Source organism: Tyto alba, unplaced genomic scaffold (assembly GCF_018691265.1).
Source record: "Tyto alba isolate M040663 unplaced genomic scaffold, T.alba_DEE_v4.0 Super-Scaffold_23, whole genome shotgun sequence".
Taxonomy (NCBI): Eukaryota; Metazoa; Chordata; class Aves; order Strigiformes; family Tytonidae; genus Tyto; species Tyto alba.
Window position 1 is genome coordinate 14,008,298 of NW_024881297.1, and position 11,315 is coordinate 14,019,612.

The window sequence follows — 11,315 nt, forward strand, 5'->3', positions numbered from 1 at the left end:
CTTCAGGGCAAGGACTGTCTCATACCATATGTCTTCACAGAGACTGGCAGAATGAGTCACTGATTGCATTTGGGGTCTCTTGGTGCCACTATAATTAAAAGAGAGACAATAATATTAAAAAGGAAGAAAAGGGGGAAGGTAGGTCTAGTATCAAGAGGCTTGCAGATTTCCTAGTAGCAACCCAAAAGCAAGAGGAAAGTTTATCTCCAAGGAGAATCCTTGCTTTTTCAACTTTTTCAACTCCAAATGTCATTGTTGTTCAAAGAAGTACAGTAGAAGAGTTTGCAAGCAGGGTAATCCAGAAGCTAACAGGTGGTATTTTACCATTACAGATCCTAACTGGAAGAGAAGGATTAGTAGTTGGAGCTATTGCAAGGGTGTGGGCTGGAGAACAGATCAATTTTTAATAGAATTGCACCAATAAAATTAGAAGGTTGCCTCCTTCCTCATTAGAGGATGAACAGATGTTTCTAAGAGTGGATGGGGTGTTAGCACTCGCAAGTGGAGAAAGGCACGCTGATGTGAGAGTGGTGAAGGCTGATTCTCATTCTCCTGGAGCACATCAGTTGCTGACAGAGCTGTATTCTGTCCCAGTTAATGGGAAGAAGTCTTTCACTTGTCATTTTATGCAGTAGGATAAGAAGACTAATGAAAGGTATTTTTGTGGTTACTAGAGATGACTGCTGAAATATAGCCATACATGCTAATAGCTCCTGCTTTGGCATTTCTAAAGCTATGTCTTATTTGAAAATATTCCTAAGATTTGTGTCCAGTACTCATTTTATATGTCAGCTGAGAACTGCTCTGCAGAACTAATATTTTCTCTTCATTCAGGACTTGATCAAATCCACCATATACAGTAAATCCCTTTTTATACTTTGTCCTTCTTGTTGAAGTCTTCAGATTGCTTCAGTAAAGTCTGTTTTATCACTGGCTGATGTTAAAACCAAGAAGCACCTTCTGTGTCAAAGGGCCAGCTCTTTCTCAGTTCTTTACCTCACAACTATTAGTCTAGATTTGCTTTTATAGCCTATAGTAATGCTTCCTATGGATTATGGAAAGTGGGCAGTAAATTGGGATTTGTTCTGAAGGCTTTTATGAATTTCTGTCTACACCCAAGGTTTCTAACTCTAGCACAGAAAGGGAGCTAAAATACATCATTATTACTTAACTAATCTATGCAGTTTATATTTTAGACTGTTGTTTAATACTCAGATGGCCCATAGTGCTTGTAGAAAGTATTAGGATCATGATTGTAAAGATATTCCATGCTGAAATGACACAGATTGCAAGAGCCAAAGTTTCATATGATTATGTCCCTTTTATTACTCATAAAAAGCCACAAGTTTATGTCAGAGTTTTGACAAGCTTCCAGCCTGAAATACAAATCAGACTATTGGCTGGGCATTTAGATTTTTCCAAAATGGAGTTACTGGATTAGTAGAATAATGAAGAACTTCTTATTTATTTCACTGCAGTAGTTCAAACCCGATTTACACAGAACTGAAAAACCCTAAAATTTGTTGTGTATTATAATACAGTCCTCAAAACCTGGATAAGAGGAACTCTTGACAAAGTAAGATACCTTATGCATCTCAGATGCAAATGGGAACATGAGGTGGGGAAAAGCAAGCTTGCCTGAAATAAAACTTACTTAAATATCTAAAGCTTAAATAACCCTCGATGACCATGCACTCATGTACTTTGGTTTTATTCTCCCTTCTTTTTCTCATTGTATTGGGCCTTATAAATGGAAAACAATTCTTGTTCTCTATCAGAAACTCTTTAAATGGTATTCTTCACTTTAACATCTTGATCCAAGTTTGTGTCATTATCTTCTCACTGAAGTGAGAATTTTTATTACAATCCATTAAGAATGTCTAGAGCAAAGTTAGATTACTGAATGTAACTTTTCTTCCTGACTTGGATGGAAAATTGTTGTTTATAGAGAAAGAGTAAAGAAGTTATGTTTAACAGAGAAGGCTCTAGAACTATCTCCGTTCCTTACTGGAGGTGTGATTTCTTAAAAAAGGGAGGCTTGGTAATGGCTCTTGTACTTCCTTGTAACTCTCCGTAGTGCTTGGGCAGGCAGCATGTACTTCTGCATCCTGCAATCCTTTGCAGCATAGTGTTCAGGCTGAGGGAGGTGGTAGATAGCTGATTTCACACTCCTCTGCTCAGGAGAATTTATCTGTTTTTTGGAAACTCTGCTTGTAGCTGGCTGCAGTGTTCCCATGATTTATGTTAACTTATTTGACAAATAGTTCCACACGTTTGGGAATTTTGTCTGTGTCGCATACTTTGATTTTTAGTAGAATAACTTAAACTGACAGCCTAGTCTTGCACTGGTGAGACTCAAAGTGATAGCATTGCAAATTATAAGTAAGACTGGCTTCTTCATAAAAAATTGTATTTTAGTTTGATACTTAAGAAACAAAATATTCCTTTTCCTATTATTTCCAAATTAAATTCATTTCTGTTCATTAATCATCTTATGCCAGCCAAAAAATTTTATGATTAGTAGTAGAAGTTCTCCTCAAATCTTCTCTTTTCTATCATTTTCATATTCTAGAGAAAAAATTTTCTTCTCAGGGAACATAGCTACTTCAGTTGAAAGATATAACTGAAAAATAAAAGCAAAGCATATGTTGAGTGGGCAGGAGATAGATACAGTGTATATGAGAGTTTTGCCTTTTTTTGTGCCCACATTTACAGAAAGGATGACAAGTCTTTGTAAGTGAAGTTGAATGTAGGCTGGGAAATATATCTTTAGTCATATACATATTCTGTTTGTTTATTTATAGGTTTTACTTTGGGTATCTCATCACTGTTATATCATTAAATAATGATATTTAATTTTTTATTTATGACTGTAAAAGGAGACTTCTTTATGGCAAGTTATTTGTGACTATAAATGAAGGCTCCAGAAATTTAACAAAGCACAATTGTACCCTTTGTTCCACTAGTCATGATTAAGATCTTACTCTGAATTTCCCTGTTGTCTAAGGTCAGTAACTAGTTTAGATTTGATTTGTTAACCTGTAGCTGCAGTAAGTAATATCAGTTATTTGATGACTCCTTTTTTTTTGGTAATTTATCTCCTTCTCTAGATCATTATCGCTTGTTATTTTCAAGATAGGTTTCAAGTAAAAAATAAGGTCAAAATTATTCACAGGATCTGAAACACATGCTTAAGTTAATATTTTACTTTTATGGCAATTTTTATTGATTTCAGCAGAACTACTTATTATGCTCAAAGGTGATTGTTTTCTGGGTCAGGGGCTAGTACCACATAATTCTTCGAAAAGGACCACATTTATTAGGTTCTCTCTAGTTAATAAGGCTTAGTTAAAATTTATCTGTGAAGTTTCGTTTAGCAGGCAGATTCAAATTTCTCCAGCATTTGGAATTCAGTAGTTTTATTGGAGCTCATCTGTGGAATAAATTTCAATTTTTAAAAAGCATCTATTATCATGCACATTTATTTATCTAAAAAGATCCTCTTTTACACCCGTAAGAGCTTAATGCCATAATTGCTTTTAATGTCTTGGCCAAATGTGAATTAACAAAACCCATTGGAAAATGTGATTATCTGCATCCTTAATTGTAGGGTGACCCCTCTCTTTGTGAATTCCAAATCACCTCATTATATTCAAGTCCTACATAGGTACTACCACTGGGAAAGGTATTATTAATTATTATTGTTATTATAGGAGATCCATAATAATTAATAAAGAAGATGGACTGGTTAGCTTGGTATGTAGCCAAGGCACTTCTCTTGGATTAACAGTTATTTTTTCCATTTTTATCATACTACATCTACTGTACTTAATCACTATATTTTACCACATGTTAATAGGTAGATAGGCTCTGAAAGCATATGCATCTTATGTGAAAAAAGTTCCAGCTGAATCCATACCATGGAAAAGCAGGGCATGAAGGGCTTACAAAAGCTCCAGCTTCTGGCTTTCTTTACCCCATTTGATCAAATTTCTTTCTCCAGTGAATCCTTGATTACCCTAATAGCCTTCAGCTGATTGACTGGGAAGCCAGGACATGAGCCTGCATGGGTCAGGAAGATCAAGAAATTATAAAACTCATTTTTTGGAAACACAGTCTCAGGTTTTTTTCTGCTCCTATCCAAATACGTAATCCAAAACAGTATTTGTAGATGCTTAGAAACACTATTGGGTAATAGATCTACTAATAGTGTCATTAAATGCTGGCATCCTGATAATCTGTTCAGACTGGACCTGTGGCACATCACAGTTGTCCTTCCTCTTAGCCTGTATGAGCTTTCTTCTCTTGAAAACTCAGGTTTAGCAGACAGCCAGACAGAGATCTCATAATTCTCCTTGCTGTAAAACTGGAATTCATTCCTGATGCAGGCAGGATAAACGCCTACAAGTGGGTGTTCGTGTTCTTTCAGCTGTATACAGACACTAATGACCTTCAGGGAAAACTACTGTTTTTTCAGTGTGTTATATTAAGCAGCCAAATGCCACACTAATTAATTTTAAAAAGAATCATAGGGAAGAGCAGTGACTGTTAGGGTAGGGAACTGCAATAAGCAAGGGTAACATTAACGAGTTTTACTATGAAAATTACTGAAGCAATTTACCCAGAAACTGTAGCCATTATCAGAATCCTTAACACCCAGATTTCTCATTCTCTTTTGTAAGCATTAATCATATTTTATTTTTAACCAGAAACCTCAAAGCAGAATTAAATTAAGTGAAACTTTAATAACGAAATCACATACAGTATTATTCAGAAGTTATGCAGAGAAGCTTTAATATACTTCATTAGGCAGAGAAAAATGTTGAAAGGATATGGTTAATGTTCATCTGCAGTCAGTTTCTCTTTTTATTAAAAGAATTTTGCTATTGACTTCAATGGGAGGAAAACCAGCCTCTGCTGAGGTGGTGTAATGGTGAATGTTAGTCTCCTGAATCCCTAGAAAAGCATTATAGAATAAAGTCAAACTGAATGATGATGCCTGTTATTACACAGGAAAGAAGATATTTATTAAAAAGGGCAGAAGCATGGTTGTAGGGCTGAACTGGGGCCAACATTTGGGTGTTTGGCCTCAGGAGGGGTGTTGGGGTGGCACCAGCAGAGCAGAAGCAAATTCACCTGCAGGGCCGGTTACTTGGAATCTTGTGTCAGCTCTGCCAGGCTTAACTGGGGCACCAGTCCCTCTGATTATCAGGTGAGAATAAAGGTAGTGGGGAGGCTGGGTTTAGCCTTTCTTCTCAGGTGTTCTGCACAGGGCTGTATGGAAAGTGAAGGAGAAAGAAGGGGTAAAATACAAAGAAAGAGAGAATGCATTTTCTTCCTTTTTTGAGGATTAATTAAAGCTATGGGCTTGGTAAACTCTTGAAATTACTGGAAGCACAGAGATCAGTGGGGAAAGCTAGCAGCTCCAAGGAGCACTATGTCTGAAAAAAAAGGTATGCTGTACTGAAATGTGTTACAACATGTCTACCACACACTTCATCAGTGTGTAAAGTACGTGCTCCTTTTTAGTAATCAGCTTTGTGGTCTCAGCCAGACCCTCCGTCTGCTGCCTTATAAGATTTCTGGCAATGATTATATCATTAGATTCTAAAGGTTTTTCTACTTAAATGAAGGGGGAAGGGAACAATATTTTTTCACAGAGCTGAAGTTACCTATTGTTCTCAACATTTTCATCAAGTATACCAATATCTCCAACCTGAAGAGAAGAATGTCTGTAGGGCCTATGTTTGCTAGGCTCGTTTATTTATGTGTTTATCTTGTTATTAATGCTGTATCTCTTTCAGAAAAATTGAAAGGTTACAGAAAAAAAACACAGGGAAATGCTGTGTACAGGCAAAGGACTTCCAGTCGGTTGGCCGTGAAAGTGCACCTTTGGGGCCAAGACCTTGATAGAAGAGGTCTTCAAGATGAATAAAAATGCTCCCTCCTGTCCTCTGACTTGCTGAGCAGAGATAAGACTGAACAAAGACAGATTTTTAAGAGGACGAAAAGAAAAAAATTAACAGCTCAGATTTTAAAAGAGAAAGAAGGTACTCAACTGCTACTATGTCCACACCTAGGGAAGAAGGTAGTACTGTTTACAGCCACAGAAGACGACTGGAAGAACTAGGAAAGCTTGCTTCCCAGCATTACTGTTGCACAGCAAGAGGTGAGGGTCTTAATGGGAGACAGAAGATAAGTCTTTCTAACTGCATTTTTAATGTCATAATTCCTCACTCTCCATCTCCTTTCTAATAGCAGTAAAGTTCAGCCAATAACACTAGAGCTGTAGAAGTTAATGGAAAAAATGTGATGTAAGCAAGTGATCTGGGCAAGGAGAGCCTACAGTTGCACTGGCAAGACAGTAAACCTTTGGAAAAATTGAGTGTATGTGCAAGGCATTCTGCAAATTTCAAACATTTGATGAAATATATTAAAAAATGCATTTTTTTTTCACTCCTCTTTCCCTGCCCCAGTAAAAATCCTTAAAAATATTAACAATTTTACAATATAGTTTTCTTCCCATCACATGTATCAATAAAATGGGTTCTTGTTGTCCAGAGTGGCGCAACTCTAAGCATTTTCTTTCCCTGTTAAATTTCAGCTGCTTTTTCTTCCTCCTTTCATTCTATGCATGCTTCTAAGAAAAAAAAGAAAAAAAAAATGAAAAAAAGAGATGTTCAGTGACAACTAAAGAATAAACAAAGCTACTAAGAGGTGGAATTCACAAGTCAACTTGAAATGAACAGGAAAATCTGAGTTTCCTGATAACATATGAGTGGGTTTTCTTCCCAGTTAATTGAAATCAGTGTGAAGGAAAAGCAACTGACTTGGAACAAGTAGTCGACAGCATTTCATTTTTGTATAAAATATTGCTGCTGTCAATGGACCAAGCAGTGATCAAGACAGGATGTTGGAACTGGGAAGAAGACCAAAAAGAACTAGTAACACTTTTTATGTGGGAACCAAGATAAATGAATAATAGGAAAAAGGCTATAACACAATGATAGAAGGGTAAAAAAATTGCTGATGCTCCTGCTAAATAAATCAGCAATATCACTATGGTAGTTACAGTACTATTTATATTGATATTAGACCTACTAATAACTCTGTGCTACATATTGCAGGAGTTCTGTCTTTAAATGGTATCTTGGGCAGCATGTGCATAAATTCTGTACCCCATGAGAATAACTTCTTCTATTAAGTTAAAATGAAGCATCATATTCTTCTAGCAAAAGTGGGGATTGAGTTAGAGCATTTCTTTTTGTTCAAATGAGAGAAATTGCTTAAATAGCACTCTTGAACTATTTGACTACAAAGGTTTACTTTGAAGCTATGCAGTGGAAGAAAAAGCACCATCTCTCTTGCTCTCTTTAAAGTTTTAAATACTTATTTTCACATAGAAAGACTTAGAGATTCCTTGTTGGCATTAGGACAGTGGCCTTGTCATATTTCAAATACACAACCTATACAGAAGCTCTTTTTTCAAATGGTTTATGTCTGTGGCTCTCCAGATGCAGCTGTGATTTAACAGATCATCTGTTACGCAGATGTCTCATGAAAGGTAAGTGGTATGGGTGGGGTTGAAGGTTAAATGTCTTTGAAGTCTGAAACAGCAGTAACAGTGGTCAAATAGTACATGCCTTGTGAGAGCTGATTCTTCTTTCTATATGTCTTGTTTAAAAGTTGGCCTACTGTACAAGTAGTGCTGCAATATGAAAGTATCAAGAAATCATCTGGTAAAAAGTTCTACATTTCTATTCTGGAGTCCTTACATTTATGACAGGACACAGATGATATCCCTCAATATGGCATTAACAGATAAGATTGTCAACTACTTTATCTGTTACTGGTGTTTAGAGATACCTACTTCTTTGTTTTAGGAGTACAACTGAAAAAAGCCTATAAATGTACACTATGTCATTTAGCATGTCATCTGTGGAGGATAGGACAAGGCTATTAAAATAAATGAACATTTTGAGCTGAATAAACCTGGACAGAAGTACTTGGCCTGAAATTTGAAGTAAAAATATTTGTGTCATTCATGGGAATTCAATTCTAGGAAAAAAATCATTAACATGCTGATTTTGCTGAAATCATTGTCTTATTAGAAGGAATTTTTCACTGCAAATGAGAATGTTTCATTGAGTAGGAATTTTTACTTTGGGGTTTTTTGGTGAGGTTTTTTTTCTCCTGAAAATCGATGAAAAAAAACAGTTTTTCTTTTGCCAAGTTGTAAAATATGAGGATAGATAGGCATCTGGTAAAGCTGTCATTGCTTCAGAGAATTCTTTGGAGTTGTAACGGTGTCTGAGTTTGTCACATTGCTTCTTTCCACCAGTAGTTAGGGGTTTTCCATAACGATCAATTAGTGTGCATGCAATATGTGTGATTTGGCATTTGCCCAATATGAAATGGTGCCTGAGTTTTTCTCTAGATTGCCCTGGAGTTGGCTTCTGAAATCTCTGAAGCTTATTTTTTTGGCAGTGACAATTGCAGGTTTTTGATGTTACAAGTAAATCCAGTTATACACACCAACACTGCTTTTTTTTTTTTTTTTTTTTTTTTTCTTTGAGGGAGAAGCAAAATATGGCACAACAGAGACTGTTTTTAAAACAGAAGGGGTGAGTCCTTTCAGTTGTCCATCTGGAAAACATTGATTTGCACCACTGAGAATATAATGGTTCTACCAATAGGCTCACTTTTCTATATGCTCAAACAACAAAGGCAGCTATAATACTTTTCAATAAGATGAAAGTCTTGAAAGACCTAATAAAATGAGAGGGGAAATTCCCCCAGGCACATGTGTAAAAGAGAGAAGCATGTTCACACAGGTACACACACACATTGCAGATAGAAGGCTTATCTATATAGGTGACCTCTAGTGTATTTAGAGGTTTTTAATTACATCAGTTTCATTACAGATGTGGATTTATCTACTTTACTAGAGTTTAAACATAGGAACTTGTATATCTGGAGCTAATACTCCTTACTGTAAATTTTTTTTATTCACTTTCTTCTTTGATTCTTTTTTTTTTTTTTTTGCCTTCAAAAGCAAATGTGATCTTTTTAGTTTTGACAATTTTTAACATGAATAATGTGAAATATATAAAAATACTGTAAGACTTTTAAAACCATACCTTTATAAAGATGGGCACATTTGAATGCATGTGCATAAATACTTATGTTTAAATACTGCTACATTTGAGATCAATTGGGAATATTATAGAAGGTCTAAGTTTTCAGAACAAACTAAAGTTACTCTTTATTTATAGTCCTGTTAAGGTCAACACATTGCTAATAATCAAAAATATATGGAAAAAAAAAAAAGTCATAAAAACAATGTACTTGTGATATTATTTTCAAGGCAGAGCAGGACTGGTCAAAAATGTGTGGGGTTTAGGAGTAAACTTCTGAACAAGCAGAAATTGTATAAGTACAGACTGTCATGCTTTAGTTTTGAAGTCAGATGTCCTGATTTCATAATAAATGAAGTTCATGCTGTACTGCTTGGGCAATACAGGAAAGAATTAGGGCCTTTCCCTGAATTACTTGTTTCCTTTTACCATGTTGAAATAAGCATCTTTTGCAAATTTTGCACTAATCTCATTAACAATCTAAATATAATTTCAGATGATGTTCTTTGAACTACTGCACTCTCTTCCCTGCCCATAGGAAACATTATTGACAGTCCATGAAAAGTGCCGTTGCTGTGTCTGGTTTACCAGAGTAGAGACCACACTCCCAGCTGTTTGAAGAAGTTGCCATGCCTTGATCTTTGTCATGCTTGTGTAGTGATGCGCCTGCCTACAGCTTGCAGCTATGCTTTACCTGAAAAATACTTTCAGGCATATAACATATCCCTGACCATGTATTTACATGGATAGAAGATTAAGTTTGTAATAGCACTTTTCCACCATTTCACAGGAAATTGGACTAGAACTGTATACTTGGTATCCATGCTTTTATTTATTTATTTATTATTTTGGAGCATGTGGTTTTTATTTGGATTTTTAAATTTGGATTTTTAATTTTCTTATCATCCATAATCTCATAAAAGTCAATACAAATGTATCTGTAGTTGGAACAGTCATCTCAACTACCATTTGCTGCACAGGGGGAAGCTTTACAGATTCAGAACTCTATAGCATTTCTTTAAGTATCATTCAGAGTCACAGCAGGATAAGTTTGTCCACTCTATGGATTTTCCATCAGCAAACTCTCACCCACAAACAGATGCCACTCTGGCATAGGACTGTGAGTGCAGTTACCATCTGCTTTCTTGCTGTCCAAGCAGCTCTAGTTCTTGTGCCCTTTTCATCAGAAGTCTGTGCAAGCTCAGACGGAAAACATTCAAAACCTATCTTCTTTATCCAGAAGGTCTCTCACTATTTCCTATCCTCCTGGAGGAGATGATGAGACACTTCTTTGTGTCAAAGGAGGCAAAAACACTGTGCAGAGCTCATAACACACTGTGTAATGGTGGGATATAATGATGTTAGAAGGATGAAGAAGAAGATTTGGAGAAAATATTGAAAACTTGCATTGAGGTTCCATAGGCCACTGAGTGTAGTACTTGCTCCCCACACTGATTGTACAAATGTGAAAAAACATTGGACTTGAAAGAGTTTAAGAAAGCAGTGAGGTTATCTCCAGTACCAGAGTCCTACGGTGAAGACCTGTACCTCCACAGGAGTAACCGAGTACCTGTAACACCTACTGGTGTAAGATTGTGTAGATATGACTCCTTATGGAGGCAACAAAATGACTTTCTGAATGCGTCAATCAAGTTTGGAAGCATGATTCCTGTACGCATGCATTTGTTCTCTAATTCAGAGCCCTAGAAAAGAACATCTCCTTTGATGCAGTGCATTTTGTAAGTGGGGAGGAATTTTTCCAGGTGATTTGAAGTGATCTGGTCATTGCAGTGGGAGGACAAGGATCACCATGGGGAGCAACTCACAACCCTGCTGGAAGTCATTGCCTGCATCAAGGATAAACTGAGATTCTACAAAGCAGAGCAAGATGCTCAGTCAGTGTCTGACCTCAGTCAGGCTAAGGAGAAAGTTTGAGACTAAAAGGATGGGAGAAATAGCACCTTCAATTATTTGATGTGTTGTGTGTATGTATTTGATGTGAAGCCATAGCATTTTAATGACTTTAAAGAAAAAAAAAAAAATCACTGAAAACCAACTGTACAGTCCTGCATACAAAGATGTTATATATTCTTTTCTTTGTTCCTCTTTATTTTTTAGCATGTTAAAAAAATTAGCCTTGCATCACCGTTGGCTGTGCTATACATACAAGATGTGGTA

General features: G+C 36.3%; 1 long non-coding RNA gene across 1 annotated transcript; it reads left to right on the forward strand.

Annotated features, from left to right (window-relative positions):
- Positions 1–5,810: 5,810 nt before the first annotated feature.
- On the forward strand, positions 5,811–9,863 carry LOC116962804. The gene is made up of 3 exons (XR_004407827.1): positions 5,811–6,169; positions 8,577–8,624; positions 9,634–9,863. It is a non-coding gene; the product is annotated as an uncharacterized LOC116962804 (long non-coding RNA).
- Positions 9,864–11,315: the final 1,452 nt, after the last annotated feature.